A 12,176-nucleotide genomic window follows, 5' to 3' on the forward strand; every position below is an offset into this window, starting at 1 on the left:
AAAACATCAGTAAAGAAATCCTAGAATGGCAGCATTAAATGGCAGTGTAGACAAAATGAAATCATCAGACATCTATAGATGTTACAACACAATACACATTCTTCTTGGCAGCTCATAAGACTTTCTAGAATATATAGGAAGTCTGAGAAAATATAAGAAAATTGAAATATTCTATCAGACCAAAATGGAATTAAACTAGATCTCAACAGAAAAAAGATACTACAAACAGTATTCAAACATAGACATCAAACATAATACCAAACGTCAAATTATCTTGAAGAACCAGGGTAAGCTGGGCGCTGGTGGCTCATGCCTGTAATCCTAGCTACTCAGAAGGCTGAGATCTGAGTATCATGGTTCAAAGCCAGCCTGGGCAGGAAAGTCCATGAGACTCGTATCTCCAATAAAACCACTCGAAAACGGAAGTGGCACTGTGGCTTAAGCAGTAGAGCGCTTGCCTTGAGCTGAAGAGCGCAGGGACAGCGCCCAGGCCCCCCCATGACTGACCCAAAAAAAAAAAAAAAAAAAAAAAAAAAAAGAATCATGGTAACAAAAACATGGTATTGGCACTGTATGTATGTATACTTTACAGGAAATCATGTCATTTACAGGAAAGTGAATGCAATTGGAGGACATTTGTTCAGAAAACAAAATATCACCTTTTTAGTTATATGAAAACTATATATATTGGCAAGAACAAAATATCCTAAATTTCTAAAATTCTATATTTTCATACTGTTAGACCAAAAAGGCTATAGGTTCTTATCTTTTAAAAATATGCACACATAAGTGCTTTGCTTTTTGTTTGCTTTGTTTTTTTGTTGTGCTGGGAATAAAACTCAGTTGCTTGGCAAGCACCATCTATCTATGTATCTATCTATGTATCTATCTATGTATCTATCTATGTATGTATGTATCTATCTATCTATCTATCTATTTGTCAGTTGTGGGGCTTGAACTCTAGGTCTGGGTGCTGTCCCTGAACTCTTCAGCTCAAGGCTAGCACTGTATCATTTGAGCCATTGTACCACTTCTGGTTTTCTGGTGGTTTTATTGGAGATAAGAGTTTCATGGCCTTTCTTGTCCGGGCTTGCTTTGATTGGTGATCCTCAGATCTCAGCCTCCTGAGTAGCTACCAGTGCCCGGCTAGGCAAGCACTATCCCTCTTTTCTTTTTAATTCTGATCAGAGATCTCAAACTGCTTTTCATAAATAAATAAATAAATAAATAAATAAATAAATAAATAAATAAATAAATAAATAAATAAATAAATAAATCACAAACTGCTTTTCATAAATAAATAGCATACACATTACTATACTGCTGAACCAAATTACAAAAGAGACTCAGAGACAAAGGTATAGTAGAGGGTGCATAATTTTTTTTTAAGGATATGACAATAAAGTGTCTTTTTATTCTCTTCCTCTGAAAACTTGCATGGAGAAATTAAACCAAGGAAAGAAAAGTAATAAAATTTATAGGCCTCAGGGGTCTCAAAGGAAAAACAGAATAAAATCAGGTATCCATTAATATGCTCAGACATTGCACACTTATTGGTCCTGAATCAAAAATTAAGAATGGTTTCTAAAGGGATGGGGAAAACATCCCCTACCCTTTACAAATTTAAATAGAGGGCAGCAGACATGCTTTACACTCCAAAACTATGGTAGCAGTCATTCTCAATGTGATCAAGGTAAATGTAGAATGGAGATGTTCTAAACACAGCTATGATTCTGCAAATCTTAAAACACACTAAAACCATGATTACATTGAAGGAAAATGCACAAATAGGGATTTTGAGGGTTTTTTTTTCATTTGAAGGTAATCTTAATGCTATTAAATTCACAAATATGCTAATTTAAATACCCAATCCTATGTATCTAAAACACACAATGCATACATGCAAGTATCTATTCTCTCCACATGTCAGCGCCCATTCTTATCATGGTTTGGAAATGAGAACAGATTCCCCTTAAACTGCAAGTCAGTAGGTGTTTCTTTACAGTTAACTTTAGCAAAATTCATACAAAATAGTAATTAACAATGATCTTTACTTGTTAACTCACAAGGAAACACCTTCAAAACTGCATTTTGTTAAAGTTTCTGTACTAAAATGTAGAAAAACTGAACTACACAAATATTGAAAAATTAAAAATTCCTTAATTTTTTATTCCTGGTACCACTACCACAATTCACAGGGCAATATAGCTGATGTAATGAAAAGACAAAGACAAAGCTACAACAGATAAAAGACCTCAGGAATATACATCTAATTGACACGACGTTGCATTAATCAATAGCTGCACTTTTTGCAAACTGTGGCTATGACAGTCCTGAACAAGAAGGGTTTCCTGTTTAAGCTGCAGTAACTTTTCTGACTATGGATCATCGTTCCTTCTGTGGCAGATTTTTACAGTTCCTCTAAGGCATTTGGGACGACTGTCTCAAAGTAAACTGCAGCTTTCCTGACAACTCCTCGCTCTCTCTCTCCTGCTAAGAACTGTAGCCTTTTTTTCTGTTGTTTTAAAACCTTCTACTACCATATCCACCACTTCCACCACCAGATCCATAACCACCACCATATGGACTGCCAGAGCTTCTTCCACCAAAACTGTCCCCTTTCATGGGTCCATAATTTGATTGCTGTTGTCCACTGTAATTTCCAAAATCATTATAGTTACCACCACCAAAATTTCCTCCTTCATTGTAACCATCATATCCTCCTCCACCACCCCCATATCCTCCACCTTGGTTTCCATAACCTGGTCCACCACCACCATAGCCTCCTCTACTACTATAACCAGGACGGCCACCATAGTTGCCACCATCACCTCCAAATCCATTGTATCCACCATCACCTCCTCCATAGCTACCTCTGCTGCCACCACCTCCACCATCATAGCCTCCTCTTCCACCAAAGTTTCCATCACATCCAAAATTATCTCCACCACCTCCAAAGTTTCCTCCACGACCCATAATGTTGCCAGATCCACCTCTACGACCTCTTTGTGATCCAGAAGACTGCATCTCTTGTTTAGAAAGGGCCTTTTTCACTTCACAATTATGCCCATTAATAGTGTGGTATTTCTGAACAACAATTTTATCAACTGTATCATGATCATCAAAAGTTACAAAGGCAAATCCTCTCTTTTTTCCACTCTGCCGGTCTTCCATAACTTCTATGGTTTCAATCTTGCCATATTTTTCAAAGTAGTCTCTCAAATTATATTCTTCTGTATCTTCTTTAATACCACCAACAAAAATTTTCTTCACTGTTAGATGGGCTCCTGGCTTCACAGAATCCTCTCTAGAAACCTCTCTCTTTGGTTCCACAACACGCCCATCAACCTTGTGGGGTCTAGCACACATGGCTGCATCCACCTCTTCAACACAAGAGTAAGTCACAAAACCGAAGCCCCTGGAACGTTTTGTCTGAGGATCTCTCATTACCACACAATCTGTGAGTGTGCCCCATTTCTCAGAATGTTCTCTTAAACTATCATCTGTAGTTTTGAAGCTCAGACCACTAATAAACAACTTCCGCAGCTGCTCTGGTTCCTTTGGATCATGGCCCTCCTCCCCCCAGTGACAGGAGCGACAGCCAGAGTCAGGCTGGGGGCGACCCGGGCGGCGGTTTTACCTCCATTTTGAGACCGGACTGGCCTCTTCCAACTCGAGTTCAATATGGGACCGAGAGGAAGAGGCCAAGGGTGCATAATTTTGAAACATATTTTGGAAGGGTATAAATTTGATTGAAAGAGATGGCTTGCAGCTATGAAAATTGAACAAGGAAGCATGTTGAAATTGTTTTGGGATGGTAGGAAGGGGAGAAGGGGGAAAGGAAATTGATATAAGGGGTGAGATTGATTGGGACATATTTTAAACATGTCTGGAAATATAGCAGGTGTGAGCAACTGGTGCCCTGCTCCTTTTTATTTGTATATGAAATTACTCTCCCTTCAAGAATGCTGATACAGTTAATTCCCCTCATTAGAAAATAAAGTTCTAGCTTTCTTTGTTTGTATGAGCTTTCTTCTTTTATGTATGTGTGGTACCAGGGTTTGAGCCTAGGGCGTAAGGTTTGCAAAGTGGTGCTCTATGGCTTAAGCCACAACCCAGCACTGAGGCATGTAACTTTAAAGACATTTTTACATGTAGCTATTACAGCCTTGACACTGAAGACTTTACCTGCTCAAGGAGAGTTCCCCATTAGACCTCCCTTGTACTGGATCCTCTTTATACATTCATGTTCCGTAGAAATACCAGTAGAGTGCCCCTGAATTGTCTTCCCCTAGAGCTTCTACACGGAGACTGTCTGCATCCAGACCCTTGGCAGAAAAGGAAGGAGGGTTGGGGAAAACAATGAACTAAATAAATGGAAGAAAACTTCAATACACGAACTTATCACCTGTTTCAAAATGCCAAGTACAGGATATCATTTTTCCATCTGGGCAGATAAAACACAGAATGGGATGGGGGTACCTTCTTCGAAGAACAAGATATAGAAATACTTGAAATGTTCCCTACCCCAACCACGGCTCCCACCCCTCCAAAAACGGAGAATTCCAATGAATGGTCTGACTACCTGGCTTAGATTTACTTTATATGTACACAAAAGGTAGTGGGTAGGATAAGATGTTCTAAGGCTCTGTCCCATGTAATCCACTATGGCAGCTCAGTCAGAACCCACAGCAACATTCTGCTCCAGCTGAGACTCCCAATTTACCCCAGGGCCTGACCTAGGCTGGAGTCCTGAATGAAGACTACTTCTAAATGACATGACCAAGAAAGGACTAGAAGTCATCACCAGGTCTAATCCTGTATGATCCGGACACCTGCCAGCCGGGCATCCGTGGCTCATGTCTGTCATCCCAGCTACTCAGGAGGCTGAGGTCTGAGGATCATGACTCAAAGCCTGCCCAGGCAGGAAAGGCCATGAGCCTTTTTATCTCCAATTCATGACCAAAAAGCCAGAAGTGGAACTGTGGCTCAAGTAGTAAAGCATTAACCTTGAGCAAAACAAAAACAAAACAAAAAAGGCTCAGGGACAATGTCCAGGCCCTAGTTCAAATTCCTACCACCCCCCCCCCCCAAAAGATCCAAGAGCTCTTACGTCTAACTAACCACTAAAAGATAGAAGCAGCACTGTGGCTCAAGTGGTAGAGCACTAGCCTTTAGCAAAAAAGCTTAGGGACAGTGTCTAGGCTCTGATTTCAAAGCTCCATTCTCAACTACTGGGTTTTTACTGTGCTAGAGAAAGGGCTTTCAGGGAAGCACCTTGAGTAGATCGAAGACATCATCTGCATCTAGCCGGTAATCACAGAGGCGGTGCAGAATCTCCACACGGGTACGAAGAGGCAGGTCTTGGAAACTGGCTTCTCTCAGGGGGTTGGGTTTCCCCTCCTCAAGCTCCCAGCAGTAGTTGATAATGTCTTCCAGGTAGCTGTGGAATGTCTGAGGCCTATCCATAAGGCCCAGACAAAAATACATGAATGTACACAAAGCTGTGGCTTGAGAGCTGACAAACTTATCAATGGCAACAAGGAGGATCTGACGGTCTTGGCTGCTTTATGTATTAGACCAACTACATGAAGTTCCAAAGAAGATAAACGTGTCCTAAGAGCTCCCCACAGAGAACTCTTAAAACACAGGCAGCAGCACACGCAAGTCAACAGCAAACTACGAAGTGGAGACAACTGTCTAATCTTTTGCTCATCCTATTTATTTATTTATGCATGCATGCGTGCATGCGTACATGTGTACATGCCAGGCCTGGGGATTGAACTCAGGGCCTGGGCATGGTCCCTGAATTCTTCTGCTCAAGGCTAGTGCTCTACCACTTGAGCCACAGTGCCATTTCTGGTCTTTTCTGTGTATGTGGTACTCAGGAATTCAAATGCATGCTAGGCAAGCACTCTACAACTGAGCCACATTCCCAGCCTCCAAATACTCTTAAAGATCCATTTTCTCTTTACTTTCCTATTCAAAATATTAGGAAAGACCACTGGTTGTAAGTTAGTATTGCATGAATAAAGAGACGAAGACCTACTTGAAGTTACCTGTTTCTTATAGCAAAGAAACCAAGACAGAGCAGTAGAAAGAGAATGAAAACAAGGATGAGTCAACTGCTTTCTAACACCCAAGGTTAGCCACTTGATAGAAGTCAGCAAAGAGCTCTTCAGCCAGCTTCAGACAGACGACACTTCCCTTCTATTGGCCAGCCCACAGACAGAGGCAGAGGGCTGGGGTACTGGCCACTTTTAAGGGTCAGCTGGCTGGAACTGGCAGAATTCATGACTAGGCAAAGCAACTGATTTAACAGCTGCAATGTGTTTGGGATATCATAGAAAACAGGCAGCTATTGACCTCTTAGAAGCACATGTCAGGGACATGAAAAGGTATCCAGTCTCCTTACTAAGGCAAAGAACCATACACAATGCAGACTAAGTGAAAAGTAGAATCGCCTCCTTCCACACGCTTCAAGCATTGGTGAGGCTTAACTAATGCATGCACATGATTGATGAGACAATATTTAGCAGGAGTTCTTGTAAATCAGCAAGTGAAGAGGTTGTATAAGATAATCTGAGGCCTGCGGTAGAGCGCAGCAGTGCACCATCCCCAGTACTGGAGCCACAGCCACTGACTGACAGTGTCTATCCTTTATTTGTGTGGGTAGATGTGAATCCTGAGGCTTGAACTCAGGACCTGGGGGTGCTGTCCTTGAGCTTTTTTGCTCAAAGCTAGGGCTCTACCACTTGATCCACAGTTCCACTTCTGGTACTTTTACTTGTTAATTGGAAATATAGAGTTTCATAGGTTCTTGCCTAGGCTGGCTTGATCTGCAGATCTCAGACTCCTGAATTACAGGTACCCAGCTTGAAAGTGTTTCTTCTTTAAGATCACAGAACCTAGGCCAAAATAGCTAACAGATCTTTTGTTTTGTTTTGGACAGGACTTTACAATGTAGCTAAGCCTGTGGATGAAATCTGAGGATCATGGTTCAAAGCCAGCCCAACAGACAACCTGAGATTCTTATCTAAAACAAAACAAAACAAAAACAGCAAAAAAAATCCTAGATGGAGGTATGGCTCAAGGCATACAGCACCAGCTGTGAGCTAATCTTAGGACCAACTCAAAAAATACTGAAATTGGAATTTTGCAATAATAAATGGGGTGATTTGACAAGAATACCTAGAGAAGTTCTATAAACACCTAACAACAAGACATCACACAGGTGCTGCCCCAAGCTACATCACACGGCTGAGATGACCTGGGAAGACCATGGTTTGAGGCCAGCCAACCAACAAACACAGAATTGGGCATTCCACGCCTGTCATCCCAATTCTGAGGAAGGCTAAGATCTGGAACAGTAGGGCTCCAAATCAAGACAGCCAAAGGAAAAAAATCCTGGGACTTCTTATCTCGGCAGAAAATGCTAGCCCTAAATGCAGCGAGAAGACAACTTATAAGAAGCTAAATCTGGAAAAATCGCTAAAAGAAAGCATGTGAAAATGATCCTTTTGTAGTATCACTGATTTCGCACACAGAAAAAAATGTGAAATATATAGGAAAAAATATATTACATTGACTTGAACTAAATGAAACTTTTTTTGGAGGGAGGGAGGTCATGGGGCTTTAACTCAAGAGACTGGGCACTGTCCCTGGGGTCTTTCACTCAAGGCTAGCACTCAAAGCTAGCTCTCTATCACTTGGAGCCACAAAGCCTCTTTTGGTTTTCTGGTAGTTAACTGGAGAGATGAGTCTTAGGACTTTCCTGCCAGAGCTGGCTTTGAACCACAACCTTCAGATCTCAACCTCCTGAGTAGCTTGGATTACAGGTGTGAGCCATCAGTGCCCAGCTAAATAAAAACTCTTGTTCTTTAAAAACATAAATGGAAAATACACACTAGGAGCAAATATTTACACTTTGACATTGTATGTCTAACAAGGGACTTACATCCAGACTGCATAAAAAATCTAAACAGTTCCATCTACAAACTAGTAAATACCCCTAACGGAACATAAGTAATCAAAAGATGTGAGTAAATGTTTCACCAAGAAGAGATGTACAAATGAACAAGAACGATGTCCAACATTCCTGGTCATCGGGAAAATACAAATTAAAATGACAGTGAGTTACTACCTTAAAGACAAGAGAATAGGTGAAATTAAAAGAGCAAATGTTGGTAAAGATATAGAGCAAGCAACTAGACTTCTCCTATTTCACTAGTAGAAATATAAAATGTCACAACCACTTTGGAAAAAGAGTTTGGCAGTTTCTTGCCGTTAAACATACCATTACCATAAGATTCAGAAATTCTCAAAATAAATGAAAACACATTTACAGCAACATTTGCATGCAAATACTCACAGTAGCTTTATCGTAACAACCTCAAAAGCAACACACATGGAAACACATGGAAAGCAACACATGGAAAGGATAAACAGCTTGCAATTTATTTTTCACTAGATACAATTTAATCCTTCACTTGGCCAAAATGAACAAATTAATACAAACAGCAATCCCAAAGAATTCTGCAGACATTGCACTGAATGAAAGAAGCTGGACTTGACAGTGTGTTGTCCCATTAGCATAAATTCTACAACACTACCACAAGGTATCTTAGTAAAACTGAGGCCGCTGACAGCCAGACCAGTTTACATGGGAGAGCAACTACAAAGACAACTTTCTGGGAAGATGGAAATGTTCTATGTTTCTGAGCAGAATGATGACTACATGGCACATTCATTTGTTCAAATCCATTGGCCTGCCAGGTGCCAGTGGCTCACATCTGTAATCCTAGCTACTCAGGAGGCTGAGACATGAGGCTCCTAGTTCAAAGCCATCCCTGGCAGAAAAAGTCTATGAGACTCCTATCTCCAATTAACCACCAGAAAGCCAGACGTGGAGCTGTGGTTCAAATGATAGGCAGCTTTGAGCAAAAAAAGCCAAAGGACAGTACCCAGGCCTTAGTTCAAACCCCCAAACCAGTACACAGACCCAGTCATGCGCACACACAGAAGTGGCCTGTATGCTGAAGATATGTGATTTTACTGCATGATGTCACAAGTTCAAATAAACACATTTAGCAGGAGCACTGTAATTTCCAAAGAGATAATGTTTAAAGGACAAACTTTCAGTATTAGATTTTGTTTTTGAAAGCAAAGCAAAACAAAACAAAGAAAGTGGGGTTGGGAATGTGGTTCAGTGGTACAGTGCTTGCCTAGCATGAATAAAGCCCTGGGTTCAATTCCTCAGTACCACACACACAGTAAAAGCTAGAAGTGGCATCATGGCTCAGTGATAGAGTGCTAGTCTTGAGCAAAATAAGCTCAGCAACAGTTTCCAGGCCCTGAGTTCAAGCCCCAGGACTGACAAAACAAAAACAACAAAAACACCCCTGTGTATACTAGAGAAGAAAATGGAAAAAGAAACCCCAGCAAGAGTGAACAGAAGAACCCAGGTGCTTATCATCAACCTTGGGGAACAGAAGATAGGCAATATTCTACTACTAGCAGAACTTGGGCGTGCTCCAGAGCTGTTGGCTCCTACGACTCTGAAAGCATGTAACCTCAGACCCCTGCTCTACAAGTGCAAGTGCTGGACCCACACAGTGCAGATAACCCCAATCACCCATCAATGTGAACACCGACACTCTCCCTGCCCAGGAGACAGAACAGCGCTCCTGAGTTGTGTGAGGCAGCCTGTCAACTGCTTTGTACATTTTGTCCATTTACATGTACCCTCAGTTTTCCTTCTTTTGTACTTATAAAAATACATCTCTGATAATGCTTTTGCAACTTGTGCTGATTGCTCGACCTTTTCACCTGTCGTGTCTATCGGCCGGGGCGAGTCTGCTCCTGGTTCTCAGGGGGACATGGGCCTGGCACGGCCGTGCACCCCAGCAAAGCCAAGGAGCTTCGGAGAGTCCACAAGGGCCCAGAGAACCATGAGACCCTCCTCAGAATCCAGCATCTCTACTTTGGGGAGTGTTTATTTGTGCAGCAAGAGGAAATAAACAGACCCAGGGCCTCATGCATGCTAGGCAGGGGCTCTACAAAAGGGAAGGCTAACAAATGTCAGGGCTCTTTTCCAAAAATAAGGGAAAGGTGAGGTGCAGTGGCACATACTTGTAGTCCAGCTATCCAGAAGGGTGAGAACTTCAAGGAGAACCCCTTGAACCCAGGAGTTCTAGACTAGCCTGTACAACACAGCCCATCCCAGGCTCCAAAGACAACCACCACCAAGAAAACAGATCTCAGCACAAAACAGTTTTGTCAACATTGATCAAATTTACTTGCTAGTGCCTTCACAGACACTAGAGAGCTATTTATTTGCCAGTTATAACGGCATCAGAGAGCCCAGAGGCACCAAGTAAATTATGCTACTGCTACCAGGTTATGTGGACAACAGAAGACACAAGTGCAAGAAATATAGAAAACTCTATCGTTTTGTTAGGCGGTATTTCACCAATATTTCAAACAAAAATCAGAAATAGGCACAAACAAGAGACAAAAATTCTACACTTGAGTGGCAGCTGGTGTAGCTACGAGTAAATGGTAACAGATTTGTGAAAAGCAAACTCAACCATCACAGTAAAGAATGAGCAGGGGCTGGGAAGGTGGCTCAGTGGTAGAGCGCTTGCTTTGCATGCATGAGGCCCTGGGTTCAATTCCTTAGCACCACATAAGCAAAAAGAAAAAAGCCGGAAATGGCGCTGTGGCTCAAGTGGTAGAGCGCTAGCCTTGAGCTGAAGAGCTGAGGGACAGCGCCCAGGCCCAGAGTTCAGGCCCCATGACCGGACCTCCCCCCCCCACCCCCCCCACCCCCGCCAAAAAAAAAAAGAAAGCGCAGACACAGAGCCTGGGAGCTCATTTGCATATTATGCATTAGGGTATACTGTCTTATATGGACTAGGGGTAGATGCTATGATTGGCTAGCTATCCCTGTGCGATAAATATGTGCTAAGAGCACAGTTAGTAGTTACTCACTTGATATCCCTTTGCTGATGTCAGCCCTGAAGCAAGCAGGCAATCAGATCGCTAATAAACTCCACATCATCTCTGTGAAGAGCTGCCTCTAACTCCTGAGAGAGAAGAGGAAAGAGAGAGATTAAATACTGAGACTTCTTAAAATCTACACTACCACCAAAAACACAGAGCCCAAACAACAGAAAATGGCTGGTCAATGAAGCAAAGGTCTTGCTGCCATTTTCCCTCTTCCCCCAGTTACTGCTGCAAGAGGAGCAAAGAGAGCTTTCAGGTTTTTCCTGGAGTTTCTCTTACTGCCCCTACCATCCCTCCCATTCCTTTTGTCTACACTCTGGAAGACATACCCACAGTTCTTGGGGAGGGTTGAGGAAGACAGTAATGGGGGGCAGGAACTGAACTCAGGGTCTTGCACCTGCTAGACCTGTATTCTAACACTTGAGCCCCAGTGTTTGTGTGTGGGAGGGAGGAGGTTGGGGAAGACAGTAATGGGGGGCAGGGACTGAACTCAGGTCTTGCACCTGCTAGACCTGTATTCTAACACTTGAGGCCCAGTGTGTGTGTGTGTGTGTGTGTGTGTGTGTGTGTGTGTGTGTGTGTGTGTGTGTGTGTGTGTGTGTGTGTGTGTGTGTGTGTGTGTGTGTGTGTGCGTGCGTGCGCGCGCGCGCGCACACGTGCGTGCATGCGTGTGTGCATGTGTGTGTGTGTGTGTTGATCCTAGGGCTTGAACTCAGGGACTGAGAGCTGTCCTGAGCTTAATCTGCTCAAAGCTAGCGCTCTGTCACTTAAACTCAGCACCACCTCCAGCTTTTTCTGAGTAATTTTCTGGAGTTGAGTCTTAGGGTCTCCCCTGCACAGGCTGGCTTGGCAGCACAATCCTCAGCTCTCAGCCCCTTTTGCAGCTAGGGTTACAAGTGTGAGCCATGGGCGCCCAGCTCAGCCTGCTTTTTTGTTGTCTATTTTGGAGACGGAGCTTGGAAACGGTTCCCGGCTGACTACTTACTAACGGCAATCCTCCAGATCTCATCCCAGCCCCATGGCTGTGATACAGGTGCGTATTTCTTTTTTGCAAAGCCATGCTAGCTGTATAATCAACTAGTTTGCATATTGTATAGTTTTCTAATTTAGTGGCAAAACAAAATACAGGAGCATTAAATTCTTTATAATCAATTACAAGTACTCTTTGT

At 42.6% G+C, this 12,176-nt stretch overlaps 1 pseudogene; it reads right to left on the reverse strand.

Annotated features, from left to right (window-relative positions):
* Positions 1-939: 939 nt before the first annotated feature.
* LOC138835059 (heterogeneous nuclear ribonucleoprotein A3-like) lies at positions 940-4,182 on the reverse strand (annotated as a pseudogene).
* Positions 4,183-12,176: the final 7,994 nt, after the last annotated feature.

This window comes from Dipodomys merriami, unplaced genomic scaffold (genome assembly GCF_024711535.1).
Source record: "Dipodomys merriami isolate MVZ:Mamm:240054 unplaced genomic scaffold, mDipMer1.0.p SCAF_2248, whole genome shotgun sequence".
NCBI lineage: Eukaryota > Metazoa > Chordata > Mammalia > Rodentia > Heteromyidae > Dipodomys > Dipodomys merriami.